This window comes from Pipistrellus hanaki (genome assembly GCF_964339955.1).
Source record: "Pipistrellus hanaki genome assembly, chromosome: 18".
NCBI classification, from domain to species: Eukaryota; Metazoa; Chordata; class Mammalia; order Chiroptera; family Vespertilionidae; genus Pipistrellus; species Pipistrellus hanaki.
Genome location: NC_140520.1, coordinates 19,952,781 through 19,975,033, shown reverse-complemented (window position 1 = coordinate 19,975,033; position 22,253 = coordinate 19,952,781). Strand labels below are relative to the sequence as shown.

The window sequence follows — 22,253 nt, the reverse complement described above, 5'->3', positions numbered from 1 at the left end:
TGTCTGCGGCGCGAGAGCCCCCCGCCGGCCCCGTCGCGGTGCGCGGGGAGCTGGGCTCCCGCAGGTCGCAGCGGCGGCGGCGGCAGGGCGGCAGCTTGCTTTTCGTTTCTGCCCTAGCGACCCGATGTGCGGCAGGTATGGGACCGACACAACTTCCTGCGAGTCCGAAGAGGCACCCCCCCGCGCGACCGGTGCCTCTTCTGGGGACTCGCGGAAGCCGCTTCTAAAAACTGAGGATGGTTGCAGTTCGCGCTGACCCTCCAGGAACCAAATGGAAGCGCTGGTCAGAGGCGTTTGTCGTGGGATGCTTCTTGGTCAACCACACGGGACTCTAGGTGACCCTCGGCACGTGCGAACTAGGTGAAGAGACAGTGAAATGATGGGCAATTATGTCATCAAAAGGGGGCTTCAGAACCAAAGGAAAGAAGTGATGCAGAGAGAGGTTTAGGATGTATTATAGATTCGCTAGGAAAGTTAATTGCTTAGGGTTTACGAAGGTAAAGGTGTTAGGTGCATTTAAAGTAAAGGAGGTGAAAAGGGAATGAGAGCAGCAGGGACTGAAGGGTCACAGTCACAGCCTGCAAACCAGCACAAGCTAGCCTCGCCTGCCTAAGTCACTCCGACCCTTTTCCAAACAGATAGGGTCAGGCTGCCCTGAGCAGATGGATCAGGTTTATCTGAACTGACTACCCTCTGTGTCCCTTTTATAACAGAGGATGGACAACTACCTGTCCACCCAGAGCAGGCAGCACTTCACGCCAACACAGAAGTTGCATTAGCATCCAGTCCAATTCAGTACTGCCTACCCAGTTTGCCTCTTTTTAAAAATATATATTTTATTGATTTATTTTTATTGATTTTTTTTTTTTTTTTTTTTTTTTTTTTTTTTTTTTTTTACAGAGGAAGGGAAAAGGATAGAGAGAAACATCAATCAGCTGCCTCCTGCACACACACCACCACCACACACACTGGGGATGTGCCCGCAACCAAGGTACTTGTCCTTGACCACCGGAATCTGGGATCCTTCAGTCCGAAGGCCAACGCTCTATCCACTGAGCAAACCGGTTAGGGCATCAGTTTGCATCTCGTACAACTGTGATTGCTGCTTCTGCCAACTGGATGACAATAGAATCTGGTAGATCCCAGTGGCTTTTGTACTTGACCTCTCCCCTCCCATTGACTAAGGAGCAGTAGGAACACAGGAGCTCATTTCCGTTGAGACTATGCTGGCCACTGTAAACACCGAGAAGATTGTGCGTTTCTCTCATTTATTCATTCAAAAAAAAAATACTGTTTTGTTATTGGTGCTAGGGGTACAGCAGTGAACAAAACAGAAGCTCCTGCACTTAGAAGCTTAGGTTTCTAGAGCAGAAAACAAATAATGGAACAAGTAAATGAGATTATTGCAGGTGGTAATACGTGTTGGGAAGAAAGCAAAACAGTATGGTCACGGAAGGACTTTTTGAGGAGGTGATCTGAGCTAAGACAAATGAGAAAGTTGCCAACAATGCCAACTACGGGAAGATGAACATTCAGGACAGAGGACAGTGAATGTGAATTTAAGGTTCTGATGCTAAGCAAGTTTGGCTTGCTTGAGGAACAGAAGGCCAAGAGGCTTGAAGCACCATGCAGAGGGTAGGAGTTTTAGGTTGGACAGTTAAGCAAGAGCTTAATTGTATTGGATTTTTTAAATTTTAGTTAGGTTTTGACTTGTTTTTTTTTTTTAAATCAACTTATTTTGTAGAGAATGACTTGGAGGAGAACAGAAATGGAACAGGGAGAAGCAAGAGAATGATAGGAAATTATTGGACAAGTTATGAGATAGATGATGGTGACCTGGATTAGTGTCGTTGCTATGGAAATAGAAGTAGAAGAATTTCAAGGCATTTCTTGAGGTGCAGGTGTGAAGAAAGGTAGTAAACAAGGTAACTCCCAGGGTATTAAGTGAATGGGAGAATGGCGATGCCATTTACTTCAAGGAGGAAGACCACTTAATGACTGGAGGGACCTTGAAAGCCTCTGCCCTTACTAAGCCTCTTCCTGCCACTGTCTGAAAATCCTTGGGATCAAGGCTTGGTTAAATTTGAATGTTGCTTCATCATATTCCAAAAAAAAAAAAAAAAAAAAAAAATCACATGTAGCCCTAGCCAGTTTGGCCCAGTGAATAGATGGGCCTGCGGACTGAAGGATCCCGGGTTCGATTCTGGTTGAGGGCATATGCCTAGGCTTCAGGCTTGATCCCCAGTAGGGGGTGGGCAGGAGACAGCTGATTCTCTCTCATTATTGATGTTTCTATCTCTCCCTCTCCCTTCCTCTCTGAAATCAATAAAAAATATATTAAAAAAACCGAAGACACGTGTAATAGTTGCTAGGGATAAAAACATGAATAAGAACAACTGTCTATTGGGGAGATGGGTAATAACTAAACCATTTCAAGACAGTAAGATGTTTTATAATAAAAAAGAGGAAGCTTGTGCACCAAAGGATCCCTGGTTTGATTCCTGGTAAGGGCACATACTCAGACTGTAGCTTGGTCCTCAGTAGGGGCTGTGCAGGTGGCAGCTGATCAATGTTTTTTGTCTCTCTCCCTCTCCATCTCTAAAATCAATTAGAAAGGGAAGGGAAGGGAGGGGAGGGGAAGGTGGGGAGAAGGTGGGGGAAAGGGAGGGGAGATAAAATTGCCTAACAGGGTCATGGTAAGGATTAAATGAGTTAATGACTACAAAGCTCCAAGTGCAGGCACTGGCATATAAAAGTGCTGCGCAAATACATTGAAGTTCATCATTATCGTTGAAGCTATTATTTTCTGGATACAATGGAAGCAGAAGGAATGGCTATCACTCTATGAGAGGAAATGTTGAAATGGAGGAAGGCTTTTTGAACCAGTAGGTGGAAGGACTTTAGTGGGCAGGCAAGGAAGGAGAGATAATCTAAGCAGAGGAAGAACAAGGTCAAAAGCCAACAAGACTAGAGAGAGGGAGCCAGACCATTGTTCTAAGATACTTGCTGAGAAGTGGAAATACAAGAAGTTGGAATGGAAGCTTAAGAATTTTGTTGGCAATGATCAGATAACCTAACTCAGATTTCCATAGTCAGTGGGGAGCCAGTGAAGGTTGTTAAGCTGGGGAAGAGTCATGATTTAGGCAACTAGGCTGGAGGGAGATGTGACTGGAGGTGGAGAGATCAAGAAGGCCTTTGCAGGAATAGAGGTGAGAAAGGATAAAGGCCTAACGTAGAGCAGTAGCAAGTGATATGGAAAGAACAGGGCATATTTGGGAGAGATTTGGAGACAATTGATAGAATTTGACAGTGTTGGATGTGGAGGGTAAGGATGTACCCTGGATTTCTGGCTTACCAGTCGGGATGGGTGGAATTAACGTTAACTGAGGTAAGAGAATGCATTTGAAGTAAGAAAAGGAGGTAAGTGGTATGAATAAGCTTTACTTGGGTTACCATTGAAGTTGAACTGGTCCACTTCCTACTGAGATATAAAGGAATTGAAGAAGAAGCAATCAATTTTTGTTTTGGTTTACAATGAAAAAACTTGCACTTTTTTTTCTGATTATGTCAATAATGCATATCTCTCGCAGAAAGTAAAATCAAAGACAGAAAAGTACAAAGGTAAACACTATCTAATGTCTTACGATCCAGAGATGCAGCTAAAATGTTGACGTGGGGAAGGAAAAGGAAAATGGCCTGAGCTTGGGGACTGAGCTTTTTTGCAGGAAGGTGCAGGGAGCTAAGAAGGGAAACAGAACAGGAACCAAACCAGGTTTTAAAATACAAACATCTCCGTTCTTCAAAGGGTCACATCTCCATTAATGATACCAAACAAGCAATAAGTATTCATCCCCAGTGTGGGTGATTTCCCCATTGGCACTCAGGCTTAGTGAAAACATAGACTCCTATGGAGTTAAGGTTGGGAGAGTAAGACAAGGACAATGAAGCAAGAGTGTTCATCAGGGTAACCTAGATCATGGGTAGATCCCAAACAAAATAGAAATCAGGCATCATTCCTTCTCTTAATGATTCAGTTATCGCACATGCTCTGTCGTCACTTGTTTTTCTAAAAAATGACTACAAAGCTCCAAGTGCAGGCACTGGCATATAAAAGTGCTGCGCAAATACATTGAAGTTCATCATTATCGTTGAAGCTATTATTTTCTGGATACAATGGAAGCAGAAGGAATGGCTATCACTCTATGAGAGGAAATGTTGAAATGGAGGAAGGCTTTTTGAACCAGTAGGTGGAGCTTTGAATTCCTTACAAACAAGGCAGAGAGCCATCTCTCCCAGGTAAGAAGGCTGCCCACTTGACTTCATAGATTCTAGTTCTAAAGCAAAGTACCTTTTAGGCACTGCAGTAAATGTAATAAGTCCATATATATATATATATATATATATATATATATATATACACACACACACACACACACACACACACACACACACGAGGAAATATCTTCAAGAGTTCCTGAATCACCACAATTTATTTTTAATCTCACTGGAATTAAGTTGTCGTAAATCTAAAGAAGATTCTGATTGCCGAAACTAGTTTGGCTCAGAGGATAGAGCATCAGCCTGCAGACTGAAAGGTCCCAGGTTCGATTCCCGTCAAGGGTATGTACCTTGGTTGCGGGCACATCCCCAGTAGGGGGTGTGCAGGAGGCAGTTGATTGATATTTCTCTCTCATGGATGCTTCTAACTCTCTATCACTCTCCCTTCCTCTCTGTAAAAAAAATCAATAAAATATGATTTTTAAAAAAAGATATTTCACTTTTCTTTAAGTCATATAAAAACTACAGCTTTCATTTATTTTCTCACTTGGTTGTTATAAATGTTTATTTATACTCATTTGTGGAGTTAGGAAGGTATACCATATTTGATAGTCTGTTAACTTGATTTATAACTTTTAAAGACTTAAAGATAAGGCATGTGGACCTCAATTTGTTTTTTCTCCTCAGTCACATAAATATTATTGGTGGGCCTACATACAGCATGTGTGTGCTGTGTTGTTTGCAGTTATCTATATACTTCTTAACTACGTATTTCAACCTCATGCGCACACACACCCACAAAAAAAAATTTTTTTTGTATTGCTTCAGTAGAAAAGAGATAGTTTTACCCACTCTTGATTCCCCTGTAGTGCCTATCACAGTGAGTGTAGGCACCTATAAATAGGTTTTGACTTTAACTGACTTACATATATAGAAAGTTGGAGGTATACTTGAAGAGATTTTTCTTGGATATGGTAGATTAAAGAAATCCAAAAACAGGCAGGAATGATAGGTATGAAAAGTCAAGTCATTTGCCCTGCAGCCATATAAAGCATAAGCAATAGGGAACAAGCTTACCCAATTTGCTTCACTAATGTGCATCCTTTGGCAAAATGAACAATTCACCTAGGTAGGTGAGAGGTTCACTGACTCAGAGTTGGGCTGGCCAACACATGGTCATGAGACATCTCTTCTTGATATATTGTTTTAGAAGAAGTAGAAAGACATTGTAGTTCATACTTAGGGATAAAAAGCCACTCTCTAGAACTGTATAAGATCCTCTACTCAATATTCTAACAGTCCAATTTTAAATATATATATATAATTGATTTTTTACAGAGAGGAAGGGAGAGAGATAGAGACTTAGAAACATCAATGAGAGAGAAACATCCAATCAGCTGCCTCCTGCACACCTCCTACTGGGGATGTGCCTGCAACCAAGGTACATGCCCTTGACTGAAATCAAACCTGGGACCCTTCAGTTCACAGGCTGATGCTCTATCCACTGAGCCAAAACAATCAGGGCTAACAGTCCACTTTAAAAAAAAAAATTTTTTTTCAACTGGACTCTAACTTTATAGAAATTAACAGTAAAACTTCAAGTAAAATTTGTGGCAGTTTTAGCAATATAATAAATAGCGATTCATTAGGAATTTGACTAAGATTCCCTAATAGGTTGTTGGCGCTGAATAAATTTTAAGTAACAAAAATAATATAAAGCAACAGCTAATGTTACCAAACAGCTATCATCTAGAAGCAATCCCCCTCACTGGCTAAGTCCACACTGTTGCAGAGTCAGTATGAAACAATGGACCCAGGACTGCAAATTTCAGGTCAGAAGGCAGACTTGCGCAAAGGTTAGACGTTAGAGGATTGTCTCCCATCTGTGGGAACACAGAATGTAGGTCAAAATGCGCTGCTTCTGGACAAGAACAAGTTGTGTTGTCACAGTGGCTCTGGGCAAGAACAAGTTAGTCTGTCACCTCCTACATATTCAGACTGAATTGTGTGACTTGAAAAGTTAGTATTGGAGATAATGGCAGGAGCAAAAACGTAGAAGTCAGAAGACACAGATTGTATTCAGGAAATAATGAGGAATCAAATTGGCCAGGAGACCTAATGCTTTTCAAACTTTTTTGCCAAGGTATCTCCTCGCAGAAAAAGAATAAACTTGAATGCCCCACTTGCTAAGAAATTTAGGCATTTGTCCCTTATCCACTCCCAATGTCTTTGAAGCCTCTTGTTTTATCTTCAAAATGAATGCACATGTTGCATATCAGTCTATCATATGAAGGGTATCATGTAAAAATAATGTTTTATCCCTGGCCAGTGTGGCTCAGTTGGTTGGAGTGTCATCCTTTACTCCTAAAGGTGGCAGGTTCAATTCCCTGTTGGGGCCTGTATGGGAGGCAACCCATCAATGTTTCTCTCTCACATTGATATTTCTCTCTATCTCTATCTCTATCTCTATCTCTATCTCTATCTCTATCTCTATCTCTATCTCTATCTCTCTTCCTTCTTCTCTCTAAAGCAGTGATTCTCAACCTTTCTAATGCCTCCACCCTTCAATACAGTTTTTCATGTTGTGGTGACCCCCAACCATAAAATTATTTTTGTTCGTAATGTAAATATCTGCGTTTTCTGATGGTCTTAGGCTCTACAGCAGCTGTTCTCAACCTGTGGGTGAGAACCACTAGCAGGGTCGCCTAAGACCCATGGTCGGCAAACTGTGGCTCGCAAACCACATGCGGCACTTTGGCCCCTTGAGTGTGGCTCTTCCACAGAATACCATGGCCTGGGCGAGTCTATTTTGAAGATGTGGCATTAGAAGAAGTTTGAGTTTTAAAAATGTGGCTCTCCAAAGAAATTTCAATCGTTGTACTGTTGATATTTGGCTCTGTTGACTAATGAGTTTGCTGACCACTGGCCTAAGACTATCGAAAAACACAGATATTTAACATTAGGATTCATCACAGTAGTAATTACAGGTATGAAGTAGCAATGAAAATAATTTTATGGTTGGGGGTCACCACAACATGAGGAACTGTATTAAAGGGTTGTGGCATTAGAAAGGTTGAGAACCACTAAAGTAAATCTTTAAAAAAATAATAATAATGTTTTAAAGAACTATTGGCAAAGAAGAAAACAAGTTTGCTATACTATTGTTAGCTAATAGTCTTTCTTAGAAAAATAGGTTCCTACTGGTTTTACTCTATCAACATTTGACAAAACATTTTAAATAAACGTACATTTTTCAAATTTTGTGAGAATTATCATAAATATAAGTATTTTCAAAATATGCATATGTTTTAAAGATTAACTATAAACTGAACAGTAAGCAACTACCACTCAACGTAAGAAACAGAACATCCCAGAACCTTAAAGCTCCCAGTGTGCCCCTCCCAGATGTTTCTCCTGCTCTTCTCCCTTCCTGAAACCACTATCTTGCCCTTTAGGTTAATTATTCTTTTGTTTTTCTCTATAATTTACTAATTTACCACAAATGTAGACTTTTCTAAACACTATAACGTACAGTAGCATAGATAACTTTGTTTATTTGTGACCTTGATATATGTATAGTGCACACTTTGCTTTTTTAGTTCCACATTGTTTTTGTGATTCATCTATGTCCATGTGTGTGTGACTAAAGGTCATTCATTTTTGCCTACACGGCATGTCTTTTTATATTCACACCCATGTTGCTGGACATTTTGATGGTTTTCAGTTTTTTTAATTACAAAGTGTTGCATCTCCAGATGCACACGGGAAAGAATTTTCCTAGGGTGGATATCAGGGAGGGAAATTGCATGTCATGGGTATATATATCTTCAATTTTAGTAAGTTTTCTAAGGATGACGACAAAATTATCTTCCATCCACATGCTTTTTTTTTTTTATATAATGTGGCTTTGACACACCTCCCTTTGAAGGTGGGGGGGTTCTGTATCTGCATCCTTGGTTAGCAGGTGGGCTTTCTGTAACTTTTAACCAATAAAGAAGTATGTGAGTTTCTTTTTTAAAATATATATATATATATATATATATATATATTATTGATTTTTTAAAATAATTTTTTTAATGTTTACAATATTTTTTATATATATTTTTATTGATTTTTTACAGAGAGGAAGGGAGAGAGAGTTAGAAGCATTGAGGAGAGAGAAACACCAATCAGCTGCCTCCTGCACAGCCCCTACTGGGGAAATGCCCTTGACCGGAATCGAAACTGGGACCTTTCAGTCCGCAGGCTGACACTCTATCCACTGAGCCAAACCGTTTTTGGCAAGAAGAATGTGAGTTTCAAAAATAACTCATAAAGAGCCATGCATCTACTCTGTTGTTAACTCAAATTCTTGCTCTTAAAATGGTTAAGCTTCCATATAAGTACTCTGACTACCCCCGCGCCTGAGTCTACTTTGCTGTGAGCTCAATCTAATCACCTATGTGGAGAGATGACATGGAGGAGCCCTGAGGCAATATGAAGAGAGATCCCAGCCAGTTCCCTGGTCCCAACCCCCAGATGTTCCCCTGTGTCTGAAGGAATGATTGTAGAGCTGCCAGCCAAGCCCTTTCCACTTTGCTGACCCATAGAAACTGGGTCATCAAGTCACCAAGTTTGGGGTGGTTTATACACAACAATGGAACACCAGAAACATACTAAATTGTCTTCAAAAGTGGTTATTATCAACTCTACTAGTGCCCATTATTCTCCAGTCTTTAGTCTGTGCCTGTCTGGTACATGTGATTATGGTTTTCGTTTGAATTTCTCTGATTACCAGTGACATGTGGGCTTTTTCATATATTGAGAGGCCATTCGTGTTTGTTGGTTTGTTTCATTACATCAAGATTTTTGCTTGTATTTCCAGGAGACTTTCTTTGTACGATTTAAAAATGTTACAGATAGCCCCAGCCAGTTTGGCTCAATGGATAGGTCAGCCTGAAAATTGAAGGGTCCCTCGTTGGATTCCGGTCAAGGACACGTGTCTTGGTTGCAGGTTTGATCCCTGGCCTGGTTGGGGCTCATGCAGGAGGCAACCAATCTATGTGTCTCTCTTGTATGGATGTTTCTCTCTCTTTTTCTCTCCCCTTCCCTTCCACTCTCTCTAAAAATCAATGGAAAAATGCCATCGCGTAAGGATTAACAAAAGAAAAAATTATAATACTTTGTCACTTATATACATTACAAATATCTCTCCTAGGTTTTTTCTTGCTCTTTTCATCATTATCATCATCATCATCATCATCATCATCATCATCATTATTATTATTTTATTGTTTAAAGTTTTACATATGCCCCTTTTTTTCCCTTATTGACCCCCTCCACTCACCCCCATCCCCATCCCCACTTATTCCCACCCCTCAGGGCAAGCCCCCAGTGTCCCAGTGCCTGTGTCCTTTGGTTATCCTAATATATATGCATACAAGTCCTTTGGTTGATCTCTAACACCCACTCCCACCCCCCACCCCTGCCATTTGTCTCTGGATCTATTTTTGTTCATTAGTTTATATTGATCATTATATCCCACATTATGGATGAGATCATGTGACATTTATCTTTCTCCAACTGGCTTATTTCACTTATCATAATGCTGTCCAATTCCATCAAATGTTAAAAGTTCCTTTTAGCAGCGTAGTATTCCATTGTGTAGATGTACCACAGTTTTTTTGTTTGTTTGTTTGTTTTTTACATATTGATTTTTTTTTTGCCCCCCTCCCTCCCTCCCACTTATCCCCTCCCTCCCCAGAGTTTTATGTCCTTTGGTTGTACTTATATGCATGTATACAAGTCCTTCGGGTTGATCTATTATCTCCCCCAGATCCTCCTCCCCTCCCCGCTGTAATTTGACAATCTGCTTGTTGCTTTACTGTCTCTATATCTATCTTTTGGTTCATCAGTTTATAATGATCTTTATTATCCACAAATGAGTGGGGTCATGTGGTGTTTCTCTTTCATTGATTGGCTTATTTCACTCAGCATGATGTTCTCCAATTCCATCCAGGTTGCTGCAAATGATGAGAATTCCTTCTTTTTTATGGCAGCATAGTATTCCATTGTGTATTGGGTCGGCAGCTAAGTAATTGCGGGTTTCACACATATATGGCTTCAGTTGAATTTTTAGGTTTGCAGACGTAGTACAAATGTAAAACACATTTTGTTATTTGATAGTTGGCTATTCAGCTGTTAATCAGTAAAAAAAGTTTTTTGATCTGTTTTGTAGTTTTCGTTTGGCGTTCGTTGAAAAATGGAAAATCAAAAGGAACATTTTCGTCATATTTTGCTTTTTTATTTCCTCAAAGGGAAAAACGCATCGCAAGCTCATAAAAAGTTATGTGCTGTTTATGGTGCCGAAGCCTTAAAAGAATGGCAGTGTCAAAATTGATTTGCCAAATTTCGTTCTGGTGATTTTTCACTCAAAGATGAAAAACGCTCTGGTAGTCCAGTTGAAGTTGATGACGCCCTAATCAAAGCAATAATCAATTCGGACTGTCACAGTACAACACGTGAGATTGCAGAGAAGCTTCATGTATCACATACATGCATTGAAAATCACTTAAAACAACTTGGCTATGTTCAAAACCTCGATACATGGGTTCCTCACGAACTGAAAGAATCACAGTTAACGCAACGCATTAGCAGCTGCGATTTGCTAAAGAAACGTAATGAAAATGATCCATTTTTAAAATGACTGATAACTGACGATGAAAAATGGGTTGTTTACAACAATATCAAGCGGAAAAGATCGTGGAGCAGGCCAGGTGAACCAACTCAAACAACATCAAAAGCTGATATTCATCAAAAGAAGGTTTTGTTATCAGTTTGGTGGGATTACAAAGGAATTGTCTACTTTGAACTCTTACCACCCAACCGAACGATCAATTCTGATGTCTACATTGAACAACTAATGAAATTAAACAATGCAGTTGAAGAAAAGCGGCCCGAATTGACAAATCGAAAAGGTGTTGTATTCCATCATGACAATGCAAGGCCACACACATCTTTGGTCACTCGGCAAAAATTAATGGAACTTGGTTGGGATGTTTTGCCACATCCACCATATAGTCCTGACCTTGCACCATCTGATTACTTTTTGTTTCGATCTTTACAAAACTCCTTGAATGGTAAAAATTTCAATAATGATGATGATGTCAAATCGTACCTGATTCAGTTTTTTGCTAATAAAAACCAGAAGTTTTTTGAACGTGGGATTATGATGCTGCCTGAAAGATGGCAAAAGGTCATTGATCAAAATGGGCAATACATTACAGAATAAAGTTATTTAGTTCCATGAAAAAAATTGTCTTTGATTTTCTTTTAAAAATCCGCAATTACTTAGTTGCCGACCCAATAGATATACCATAGTTTTTGGATCCAATCATCTGCTGACGGGCACCTAGGCTGTTTCCAAATTCTGGCTATTGTAGATTGTGCTGCTATGAACATAGGGGTGCATATATCCTTTCTGATTGGTGTTTCTAGTTTCTTGGGATATATTCCTAGGAGTGGGATTACTGGGTCGAATGGGAGTTCCATTTTCAGTCTTTTGAGGAAACTCCACACTGTTCTCCACAGTGGTTGCACCAGTCTGCATTCCCACCAGCAGTGCACGAGGGTTCCTTTTTCTCCACAACCTCGCCAACACTTGTCTTTTGTCGATTTGTTGATGTTGGCCATTCTGACAGGTGTGAGATGGTACCGCATTGTTGTTTTGTACCACAGTTTTTTAATCCACTCATCTGCTGATGGGCGCTTGGGCTGTTTCCAAATCTTAGCTGTTGTAAATTGTGCTGCTATGAACATAGGGGTGTATATACAATATATCCTTTCTGATTGGTGTTTCTGGTTTCTTGGGATATAGTCCTATAAGAGGGATTACTGAGTCTAATGGAAGTTCTATTTTTAATTTTTGAGGAAACTCCATACTGACTTTCACAGTGGCTGCACCAATCTACATTCCCTCCAACAGTGCAGGAGGGTTCCTTTTTCTTCACATCCTCGCCAGCGCTTGTTGTTTATGGTTTATTGATGATAGCCATTCTGACAGGTTTTGAGATGGTATCTCGTTTTAATTTGCATCTCTCAGATGATTAGTGACTTTGAGCATATTTTCATATGTCTCTAGGCCATCTGTATGTCCTCTTTTGAAAAGCGTCTATTTAGGTCCTTTGCCCATTTTTTGACTGGATTGTTTATCTTCCTTTTATTAAGTTGTATGAGTTCTCTGTAAATTTTGGAGATTAAACCCTTATTCGAAATAGCATTGGCAAATATGTTCTCCCATGCAGTGGGTTTTCTTGTTTTGTTGATGATTTCTTTTGCTGTGTATAAGCTTTTTTTTTTTTTAGTAAATCTTTATTGTTCAGATTATTGCAGTTGTTCCTCTTTTTCCCCCCCACATAGCTCCTCTCCACCCGGTTCCCACCCCACCCTCTACTCTTACCCCCTCCCACTGTCCTAATCCATACATGTGCCATTTTTGTCCAGTCTCTTCCCATAACCCCACACCCTCTTCTCCCCCCACCCCCGAGAATTGTCAGTCCACTCCCTTTCTATGCCCCTGATTCTGTTATATTCTCCAGTTGATTCTGTGTTAGATTTTTTATTCACTTGACTTTTAGATTCACTTGTTGATAGATATGCATTTGTTGTCACTTTGTTGTTCATAATTTTTATCTTTACCTTTTTCTTTTTCTTCCTCTTCTTTTTTTAAAATGTTAATATGAAATGGTCAGATCTGTATTTTATTTTATTTTTTTTAATGTATTTTATTGATTTTTTACAGAGAGGAAGGGAGAGAGATAGAGAGAGAAACATCGATCAGCTGCCCCTTGCATACCCTCTACTGGGGATGCATCCGCAACCAAGGTACAGGCCCTTGACCGGAATTGAATCAGGGACCTTTCAGTCCACAGACTGACGCTCTATCCACAGAGTCCAACCCGTTTAGGCTTCTTCCTCTTCTTAAGGAATGCCCTTCAGCATTTCATATAATCCTGGTTTGGCCTTAACGAACTCCTTTAGCTTTTTCTTATCTGTGAAGCTCTTTATCTGACCTTCAATTCTAAATGATAGCTTTGCTGAGTAGAGTAATCTTGGTTGTAGGTCATTGCTATTCATCACTTTGAATATTTCTTGCCACTCCCTTCTGGCCTAAAGAGGTTTTTTTTGAGAAATCAGCTTACAGTCATATGGATACTCTCTTGTAGGTAACTAACTGTTTTTCTCTTGCTGCTTGTAAGATTCTCTCTTTGTCTTTTGCCCTTGGCATTTTAATTATTATGTGTCTTGGTGTGGTCCTCTTTGGATTCTTTTTGTTTGGGGTTCTGTGCACTTCCTGGACTTGTATGTTTCTTTTATCAGGTAGGGGAAGTTTTCTTTCGTTATTTCTTCAAATAGGTTTTCAAAATCTTGTACTCTCTCTTCTTCTGGCACCCCTATAATTTGGATGTTGGTACTCTAGAAGTTGTCCCAGAGGCTTCTTGCACTATCTTCATATTTTTTTTATTATTTTTGCTTTTCCAGTTGGGTGTTTTTTGCTTTTTTGTATTCCAAATCTTTGTCTTGATTCTTGGGATCCTCTAGTCTGCTGTTGGATCTCTTTATTTCAATCAGTGTATGCTTAATTTCTAATTGTTCCTTTTTCATATCCTTGAGGGTCTCACTCAGAGGTTTCTAGAAGATTCTTGAGTAACCTTATAACCGCGTTTTGAACTCTATATCCAGTAGTTTGATTTCCTTCATTTCTTTCATTTGTGAACTATTTCTTTGTCTCCACATTTTGGCTGTTTCCCTGTGTTGATAGAGTGGCTTCGTGTGCTAGCTGTCCTTTAGGGCCCAGTGGCTCAGCCTTCCCAGTTACCTGAGGTGGACACTCTTGGTGCACCCCTTTGTGGGCTGTATGCACAGTTTTGTAGTTAAGCCTTGATTGCTATTGGTATCATTGGGAGGAATTGACCTCTAGGCCAATTGGCTATGAGAATCAGTTGTGTCTACAATGGGAAAACTTCTGTGCTGGAGACACCCTTATGGGACAGGTCTTGCTTCAGTGGGGCTTTGGCATCACTGAGTCTGCTCCCTTTAGTGTGTCTCTTATAGATGTGAAGAGTTGTAATGTGGATGGTCTCACTCTGATCACTGGGTACACTGGCTCTTGGATCTCCAAGGAGGTGCAAAGTCACCCACTGCCTAAGGCCACCCAGCAGGAGCTACAGCGACATCTTCAGATTCCTCCTCTTTGTTTGGGGTTTGGAGGTGCCCAGATGAGTCCCAGCTGTGAAGCAATGCAATCTGCTGTGGAGCCTTGCCTCTTCTTTTGGGAGCTCTGGAGCTCTCTGACCCAGCTGCAGTTTGTTAGATTGCAAAAGGCTAGACCATTCATATGCAAAAGCCTTTGTGCACAGCTTGGGTGGTGTTGTAAATTGGGTGGGGCAGGGTCTCTAGGAATCACCACGGTGGAGCAAACAGCAATGACCTTCAGCCCTGCCCTGAAGAGGCCCCCAGGTCTCTGTGTCCCGAAGCACCTTTCAGGAACAAGGATTACTGCAAGCACCTCTGAGAGAAAGCTGCCCTCGAATTCCAGCCCTATGCCAGACAGTCCAGTTTCTCTCCTTATGAGTCTGGGTCCCCAGAGTCTTGCTCGGAACTGGAGTTCAGAGCAGTTGAGAGCTTGTATCTCCCTCCCTATTTAAAAAGACAACAGTGTACCCAGTTGCCAGCCCCTTTTGCCAGTGTCTCTGTACCTCCACACTTCCACACCTCCATACCTCCTACTAGTTCAGTGCACTTTTCTCTTTTCTTCTAGTTGTAGAATTTCCACTGAGCCAGGCTTCCCGTGGTTCTGGATGATATTTGTTTTGACTTTTAGATGTAGTTTTTGTTTTTGTTTTTTAATATATTTTATTGATTTTTTTTTTACAGAGAGGAAGAAGAGAGATAGAGAGCTGAAACATCGATGAGAGAGAAACATCGACCAGTTGCCTCTTGCACACCGCCTACCGGGGATGTGCCCGCAACCAACTTACATGCCCTTGACCTGAATCAAACCTGGGACCCCTCAGTCTTCAGGCCGACGCTCTACCACTGAGCCAAACCGGTTTCGGCTTTAGTTGTAGTTTTGATATGGTTTTGCGCGGGAGCAAGTTCAGGTGTTTATCTGTGCCACCCTCTTGGTTGTCCCCATTTTATATTCTCCTGTGTAAAAGGTTTTTATTTTGATGTAGTCCCATTTGTTTATTTTCTCCTTAGTCTCCTTTGCTCCAGGAGCTGTATCAGTAAAGATATTGCTACAACATAAGTATGTCTGCCGGGACCGGTTTGGCTCAAAGGATAGAGCGTCGGCCTGCGGACTGAAAGGTCCTGGGTTCGATTCCGGGCAAGGGCATGTACCTTGGTTGTGGGCACATTCCCAGTAGGGGGTGTGCAAGAGGCAGCTGTTTGATGATTCTCTTTCATGGATGTTTCTAACTATCTCTCTCTTCCTCTCTGGGAAAAATCAATAAAATATATTAAAAAAAATAAGTATGTCTGATATTTTGCTGCCCTTTTCATTATTTAATTCTTTATTTTGATGCATAGAAATTAGTCATATTTTCCTTTATGGTTTGAGCTTTTTCTATCTTAAATTCTTACACCATGAGGTCACAGAAGAGAAGGTCTCTTATAATTTATTTGAGAAGTTCTACAAACTTTGTTTTTCCACATTTAAATCTTTAATCATCCATTTGAAATTTACTTCATAAAAAAAATGTTTTTACCAAGTTCAACTGAGCATCTTTTCTTAACTGAAAACCCTGTTACATATTGAGTATCAACAGCAGTGTCTGTTTCTATGCTTTATTATCAGTTGCATTGGTTTGCTCGCCAATCTTTTTGTCAATACCACATTGATTCAATTATTACAATTAAATAAGATTTTTTATCTAGTAGGGTATGACTTTCTTGCCTGGTTTTTCTTATTCACAATTTATTTAGTATATATATATATATATTATTTATTATTTTGTTTTCTTTAATATCTTCAATAAAGTTTTATAAATTTCTCCACCAAGATCTTGCATTTTTGCTTGATTTATCCCAAATAACTTATACTTTTTGTTGATACAATAAGGCTATCATTATTATTTAAAAAATGTTTTTATTGATTTTAGAGAGAGTAAAAAGGAGATAGATAGAAACATCGATGAGAGAAAAACATCCACCGGCTGCCTCCTGCATACCCCATACTGGGGATCAATCCCACAACCTGGCATGTGCCCTACTGGGAATGGAATCATAATCTCCTTGTTCATGGGTTGATGTTCAGCCACTGAGCCATACCTGCTGGGTAAGGCTATTATTTTAAAATAAATTTTTCTTATGTGTTGCTGGTATACTCTTATATCCAGAAATCTTACTAATTCCTCTAATTAAATAGCTCAAGGATTCTTTTCACTTTTAATGTAGAAAATCATATTATCTTCAAAGAGTTACAGTCTTATTTTTCTTTCAAATTCTTATAGATTTTATTCCTTGTCTTGCCTTACTACTCTGGCTGAAGTCTTTAACACAATGGTAAGTAAACTGGGGAAAGTGGGCATTTCTTGTATCATTTGTGTGTGTGTGTGTGTGTGTGTGTGTGTGTGTGTGTGTGGTTAATCCTCACCCAAGGATATTTTTCCTTTTTTTTTTTTTTTTTTTTTTTTTTAGAGAGAGTGGAAGGGTGAAGGAGAGGGGGAGGGAGAGAAAAAAACATACATGTGAGAGAGACATTGACTGGTTGCCTCCTGCTTGTTCCCTGACCCGGGCCATCGGGGATCGAACCAGCAACCCAGGTAAGATGCCTTTGACCAAGAATGAACCTCAAACCTTCAGTGCTTGGGCCAACTCTCTAACCACTTATCAGTACTGGCCAGGGCTTGTATCTGGTTTTAAAGGAAATACTTTAAATGTTTCACCACTAAACACAATGTTTAGAGTAAATATTTTGAAATTAGTCTTTATCAAATTTAGAAGTCCTCTTGCATTACTAAATCACTGAGAGCATATTACTTTCTGTATATCTAGGTAATTATATGGTAAGTGTTATATGATACCTACCATCCCAGATGACCCCAAACGACTCTCATCTCCTGGTATTCATACCCTCATATAGTTCCTCCCACATTATACCAGAGATGATCTGTGCAATCAATAGAACATGGCAGAAGTTATTACATGTCATTTGTTAGGTCATAAAAGATATTGTGACGTAAGTTTAGATATATAGATCAATGGAATAGAATTGAGAGTCCAGAAATAAACATTTCATTGTGATCAATTGGTTTTGAGAAGTGTGCCAAGTCACTTAAATGGGGACAGAATAGTCTTTTTCAACAAATGGTGCTGATACAAATACACAGTCACATGCAAAAGAATGAAATTGAACCTTACACTATTACAAAAAAAAAACAAAAAAACAAAAAAAACTCAAAATAAATCAAAACCAAATGTAAAGCCAAAACTATATAAAACTCAGAAGGCCTAAATCTCTGTGACCTTATATTAGCAACGGTTTCTTAGATATGACACCAAAAACATGAGCAACAAGAGAAAAAATAGATAAAATGTACTTTGGCAGAAACTCAAAAAGTTAAACATAGACTTACCATAGAGATGCTCATATTCCTGAAAGTCTGTGAGGACAGAGGCAGTGCTTTCTTCCAGAGAGTATTTGCTCGGCCAGGTGGAGCAGTACCAATCCAAGATCACTTTAAGCTATGTTTTTTTGCTAGAGTTTTTTGGGTTTCTTTTTGCATAGTTTAGAAATTTCAAGAGTCTTATTTTTCTTCCAATAAAGTTTAGGTTGAGACTGACAAAAGTCACTGACTTCTTGGTGGTATTTTTCTTTTCCTAGTTTATGTGCTGAAGTCAAATATCTTTTTTGGGGGGGAGGGAGGGATAGAAGGGAGTCCCAGATCCATATAGTAGTTTCTATTCAATCTTCCAAAGCAAGTCTTGGTTTTCTCTCCTGCTTACTGAGCCCATTAAAATTCAAGCGTTAGGCCACCCACATAGACCAATAGCCTTGGAACAAACCCCATCAAATTGCATTGCTGATTTCAAGTTTTCATGTGTTTGTGTGTGTGTGTGTGTGTGTGTGTGTATTAGAGCATTTTTAGGTGTCCTTTACCAGGAGGATTTCTCTAAACATCTAATCTGCCATAATGCCTGAAATGAAAAATCTGACAAAGCATATTTGTGCAGAAATTCACCTTCCTAATCCCTTTCAAAAAATAAATCTTGCCCATGTCGGTTTGGCTTAGTGCATCAGCCTACAGATTGAAGAATCGGGGTTTGATTCCGGTCTATACACATGCTCGGGTTGCAGGAGGCAGCCAATCAATAGTTCTCTCTCACCATTGATATTTCTATCTTTCTCTCCCTCTCCCTTCCTCTCTGAAATAAAAATTTTAAAAATTCTTTAAGTAAACACTAGTCTCTGGGAAAATGTATCCTGTTCATTCTGTGGCTTCTTTTACCCTTGGACTTGGTTGCATGAATCATTGTTTAAGAAACAGAGGAGGAAGAAAGGTTAGATAGAAAAGTTAGAACTTTTAAGTGACTCCATTCCTGTGTGGACACTTCCCTTCAGTGCTGTGTTAAATTAAAGGCTTTTGCAAAGCCTCCTCCTCTCTCTCTAAATGTATTAAGTTACGGAGTCTTTCTTTGTGACCATGATGTCTTTGGGTCAACTACTAGAAGGAAGTCTGCATAGAAATATAAAATGGGTCTTCATTTGAATTCAGTCTCATCGGGAATAGATGGCCATAAGGAACAGAGAGGGGAGATGGTAGAACATGGTAAATCAGTGCTTCTCAAACTTGGATGTGCCTTCAAGCAACCACCGCCTCTCCTGTCTTGTTGAAAATGCAGAGTCTGCCGAAACCGGTTTGGCTCAGTGGACAGAGCGCCGGTCTGCGGACTGAAAGGTCCTGGGTTCAATTCCTGTCAAGGGCATGTAGATTGGTTGCATGTATAGTAGGGGGTGTGCAGGAGGCAGCTGGTCGATGTTTCTCTCTCATCCAAGTTTCTAGCTCTTTATCCCTCTCTCCCTTCCTCTCTGTAAAAAAAAAAAAAAAAAAAAAAAAAAAAAAAAAAAAAAATTTAAAAAAAGAAAAGAAAAAGAAAATGCAGAGTCTGCCTAGAAGGGCTAGGAGGGCCTGAGATTCTGCGTTTCTTACAAGCTCCCAGATGATTCTCCTGCAGGGGGTCCTAGGACCTAGCTTAGATAGAAGGGTGTAGAGCAGAAAGGCTTTCTTTCTGCCACTGGCACTGTCCCACATTTCCCTCTACTCCCTACAATTCTTTGGCTTTGCTGCTGAATCTAAAATTCCACCCGTTATACTCTTTCTGGGAAAAGTTGCAGATTGAGTCACAACTTAATTTTCAGTCAGAAAGTTAACCTCATCATATCTGCTGAATTGAGGAACTTTAGGAAAGGACACAGATTTTTGTGGGTAAGAAGGGATTTTAACAGTGAGACACTGGCCCTGAACGGTTTGGCTCAGTGGATAGAGTGTCAGCCTGCAGACTGAAAGGTCTCAGGTTTGATTCCAGTCAAGGGCATGTACCTTGGCTGCGGGCACATCCCCAGTGGGAGGTGTGCAGGAGGCAGCTGATTGATGTTTCTCTTTCATCAATGTCTCTGACTCTCCCACTCTCTTCCTCTCTGTAAAAAATAAATAAAATATATATATTTTTTAAAACAGTGAGGCCAAAGCCGGTTTGGCTCAGTGGATAGAGTATCGTCCTGTAGACTCAAGGGTCCCAGGTTTGATTCCATTCAAGGGCATGTACCTTGGTTGAGGGCACATCCCCAGTGGGGTGTGGCAGGGGAGTGCAGGAGGTGGCTGATTGATGTTCCTCTCTCATTGATGTTTCTAACTCTCTATTTTTCTCCCTTCCTCTCTGTAAAAAATCAATAAAATATATATATTTTTTAAAAAAGCAAAAACTGTCCTTTAAAAAAAAAACACACACAGTGAGGCCGAACTGGTTTGGATAAGTGGATAGAGTGTCGGTCTATGGACTGAAAGGTCCCAGGTTCGATTCCGGTCAAGGGCATGTACATTGGTTGTGGGCACATCCCCAGTAGGGGGTATGCAAGAGGCAGCTGGTCGATGTTTCTCTCTCATCTTGTTTCTAGCTCTCTATCCCTCTCCCTTCCTCTCTGTAAAAAACAAACAAATATATATATATATATATATATATATATATATATATATATATATTTTAACACATTGGGACACTGTATTAAAGGGTGAGTATAAAGGTGGAGCATGAGGAGGTTAGGAAGAGAAGTGGGCGTTGTGCAGGTGTACAGAATTAGGAAAGCAGGGCACCTGGGGTCAGCCAAAGGCAATATTGGGAAGTAGGAGGAGATGAAGAAAGAGAAGTCAGAGGATCCTATCACAAACCTCATCCTTTAAAAGCCTTGCTTTGGGCCAGTCTGAGGAAACCTGATCCTCATAAAATCCATGTCTATTCCTTACTTCTTACAGAAAGATAAGATGGCACCAGTCCTGTACAGGTCATAAAGATTCACTGTGTTTTCTTTATTTGCGTATGCCATGGTGAAATTCAAGATATCGGTCTGCTAAATACACCTGATAGTTGAAGCTGTAGGAGAGCACTTTTAATAAATATTAAAAGCTCCAAGATAGGATTTAGAGCTAAAGGTATGACAGGTGACTGACAGCACAGAATGATTAGCACTTAAATGAGTCAGAGATCACCTAACCTTTTTATTCTGTGGATGAAGAAATTAAAAACAAGTAGGTTCAATTGGATTGCTCAAGTTCATCTGGGTAATCAATGAAATAGCCTGGACTTGAATACCAAAACTTTTGACTCTTAATCAAGTGCTTTCTATAATAAGATATTCTAGTTTGAAAAACCCAGGTTAAAAGGTTCTGAGAATCATGGACAACGGGGGTGGGGGCATACATGGGGAGGGGTTTGGTATGGGAATGGGGGGATGAGGACAATTGTGTGATACCATAATCAATAAATCAATAAAATAATAATAATAAAAAAAGGTTCTGAGAGGCTTCAGGTTTTAATTTTAAGTTCTTTTTTAAAAGCATTTTTGTGCAGATGATTGGATCAAAAAACTATGGTACATCTACACAATGGAATACTATGCTGCCATAAAAAAGAAGGAATTCTCATCATTTGCAGCAACCTGGATGGAATTGGAGAACATCATGCTGAGTGAAATAAGCCAGTCAATGAAAGAGAAACACCACATGACCTCACTCATTTATGGATAATAAAGAATATTGTAAACTGATGAACTAAAAGATAGATATAGAGACAGTAAAGCAACAAGCAGACTGTTAAATTACAGCAGGGAGGGTAGGGAGATCTGGGGAAGATAATAGATCAACCGAAGGACTTGTATACATGCATATAAGTACAACCAATGGGCACAAAACTCTGGGGAGGGATAGTATGTATGGAGGGGGGGGCAATGTTAAAATATCTACACAGATAATAATTTAATTTTAAAAGATTAAAAAAACATTTGTGTGCTTAATAATCTTATACTTAAGTGATCAACTAATTTTGGCTAATTTCCGTGTGTTTGTTTTTACTTTTTATTTGTCCTTTATTTTCTTTCTTTCTTCCTCCCTCACTTCCTCCCTCCTTCTCTCCCTTCTTTTATTCCTTCATTTCTTGTGTCAAGGGCTCCATATATATATTTTTATAATGGGGTCCATTTTCACTTCATTTTCACAACTATAATGGGGTCCATTTTCACCCACACAATTTATTATCTATAAGGCCCAATCTGATATAAATCCATTTATTTTCTGAACTTATTCCAGGTATCACCAAGAGCCCTCCCTTTGATTAAACAATACAACTTACTCTCCTATCCCTAACTGGTTTGGCTCTGTGGATAGAGTGTCGGTCTTCGGGCTCAAGCGTCCCAGGTTCAATCCCAGTCAAGGGCATGT

At 39.9% G+C, this 22,253-nt stretch overlaps 1 long non-coding RNA gene across 1 annotated transcript; it reads left to right on the top strand.

The window, feature by feature from the left end:
- Positions 1 to 25: 25 nt before the first annotated feature.
- LOC311613276 lies at positions 26 to 21,857 on the top strand. Its single transcript, XR_014793425.1, has 3 exons — positions 26 to 135; positions 16,773 to 16,824; positions 21,375 to 21,857. It is a non-coding gene; the product is annotated as an uncharacterized lncRNA (long non-coding RNA).
- Positions 21,858 to 22,253: the final 396 nt, after the last annotated feature.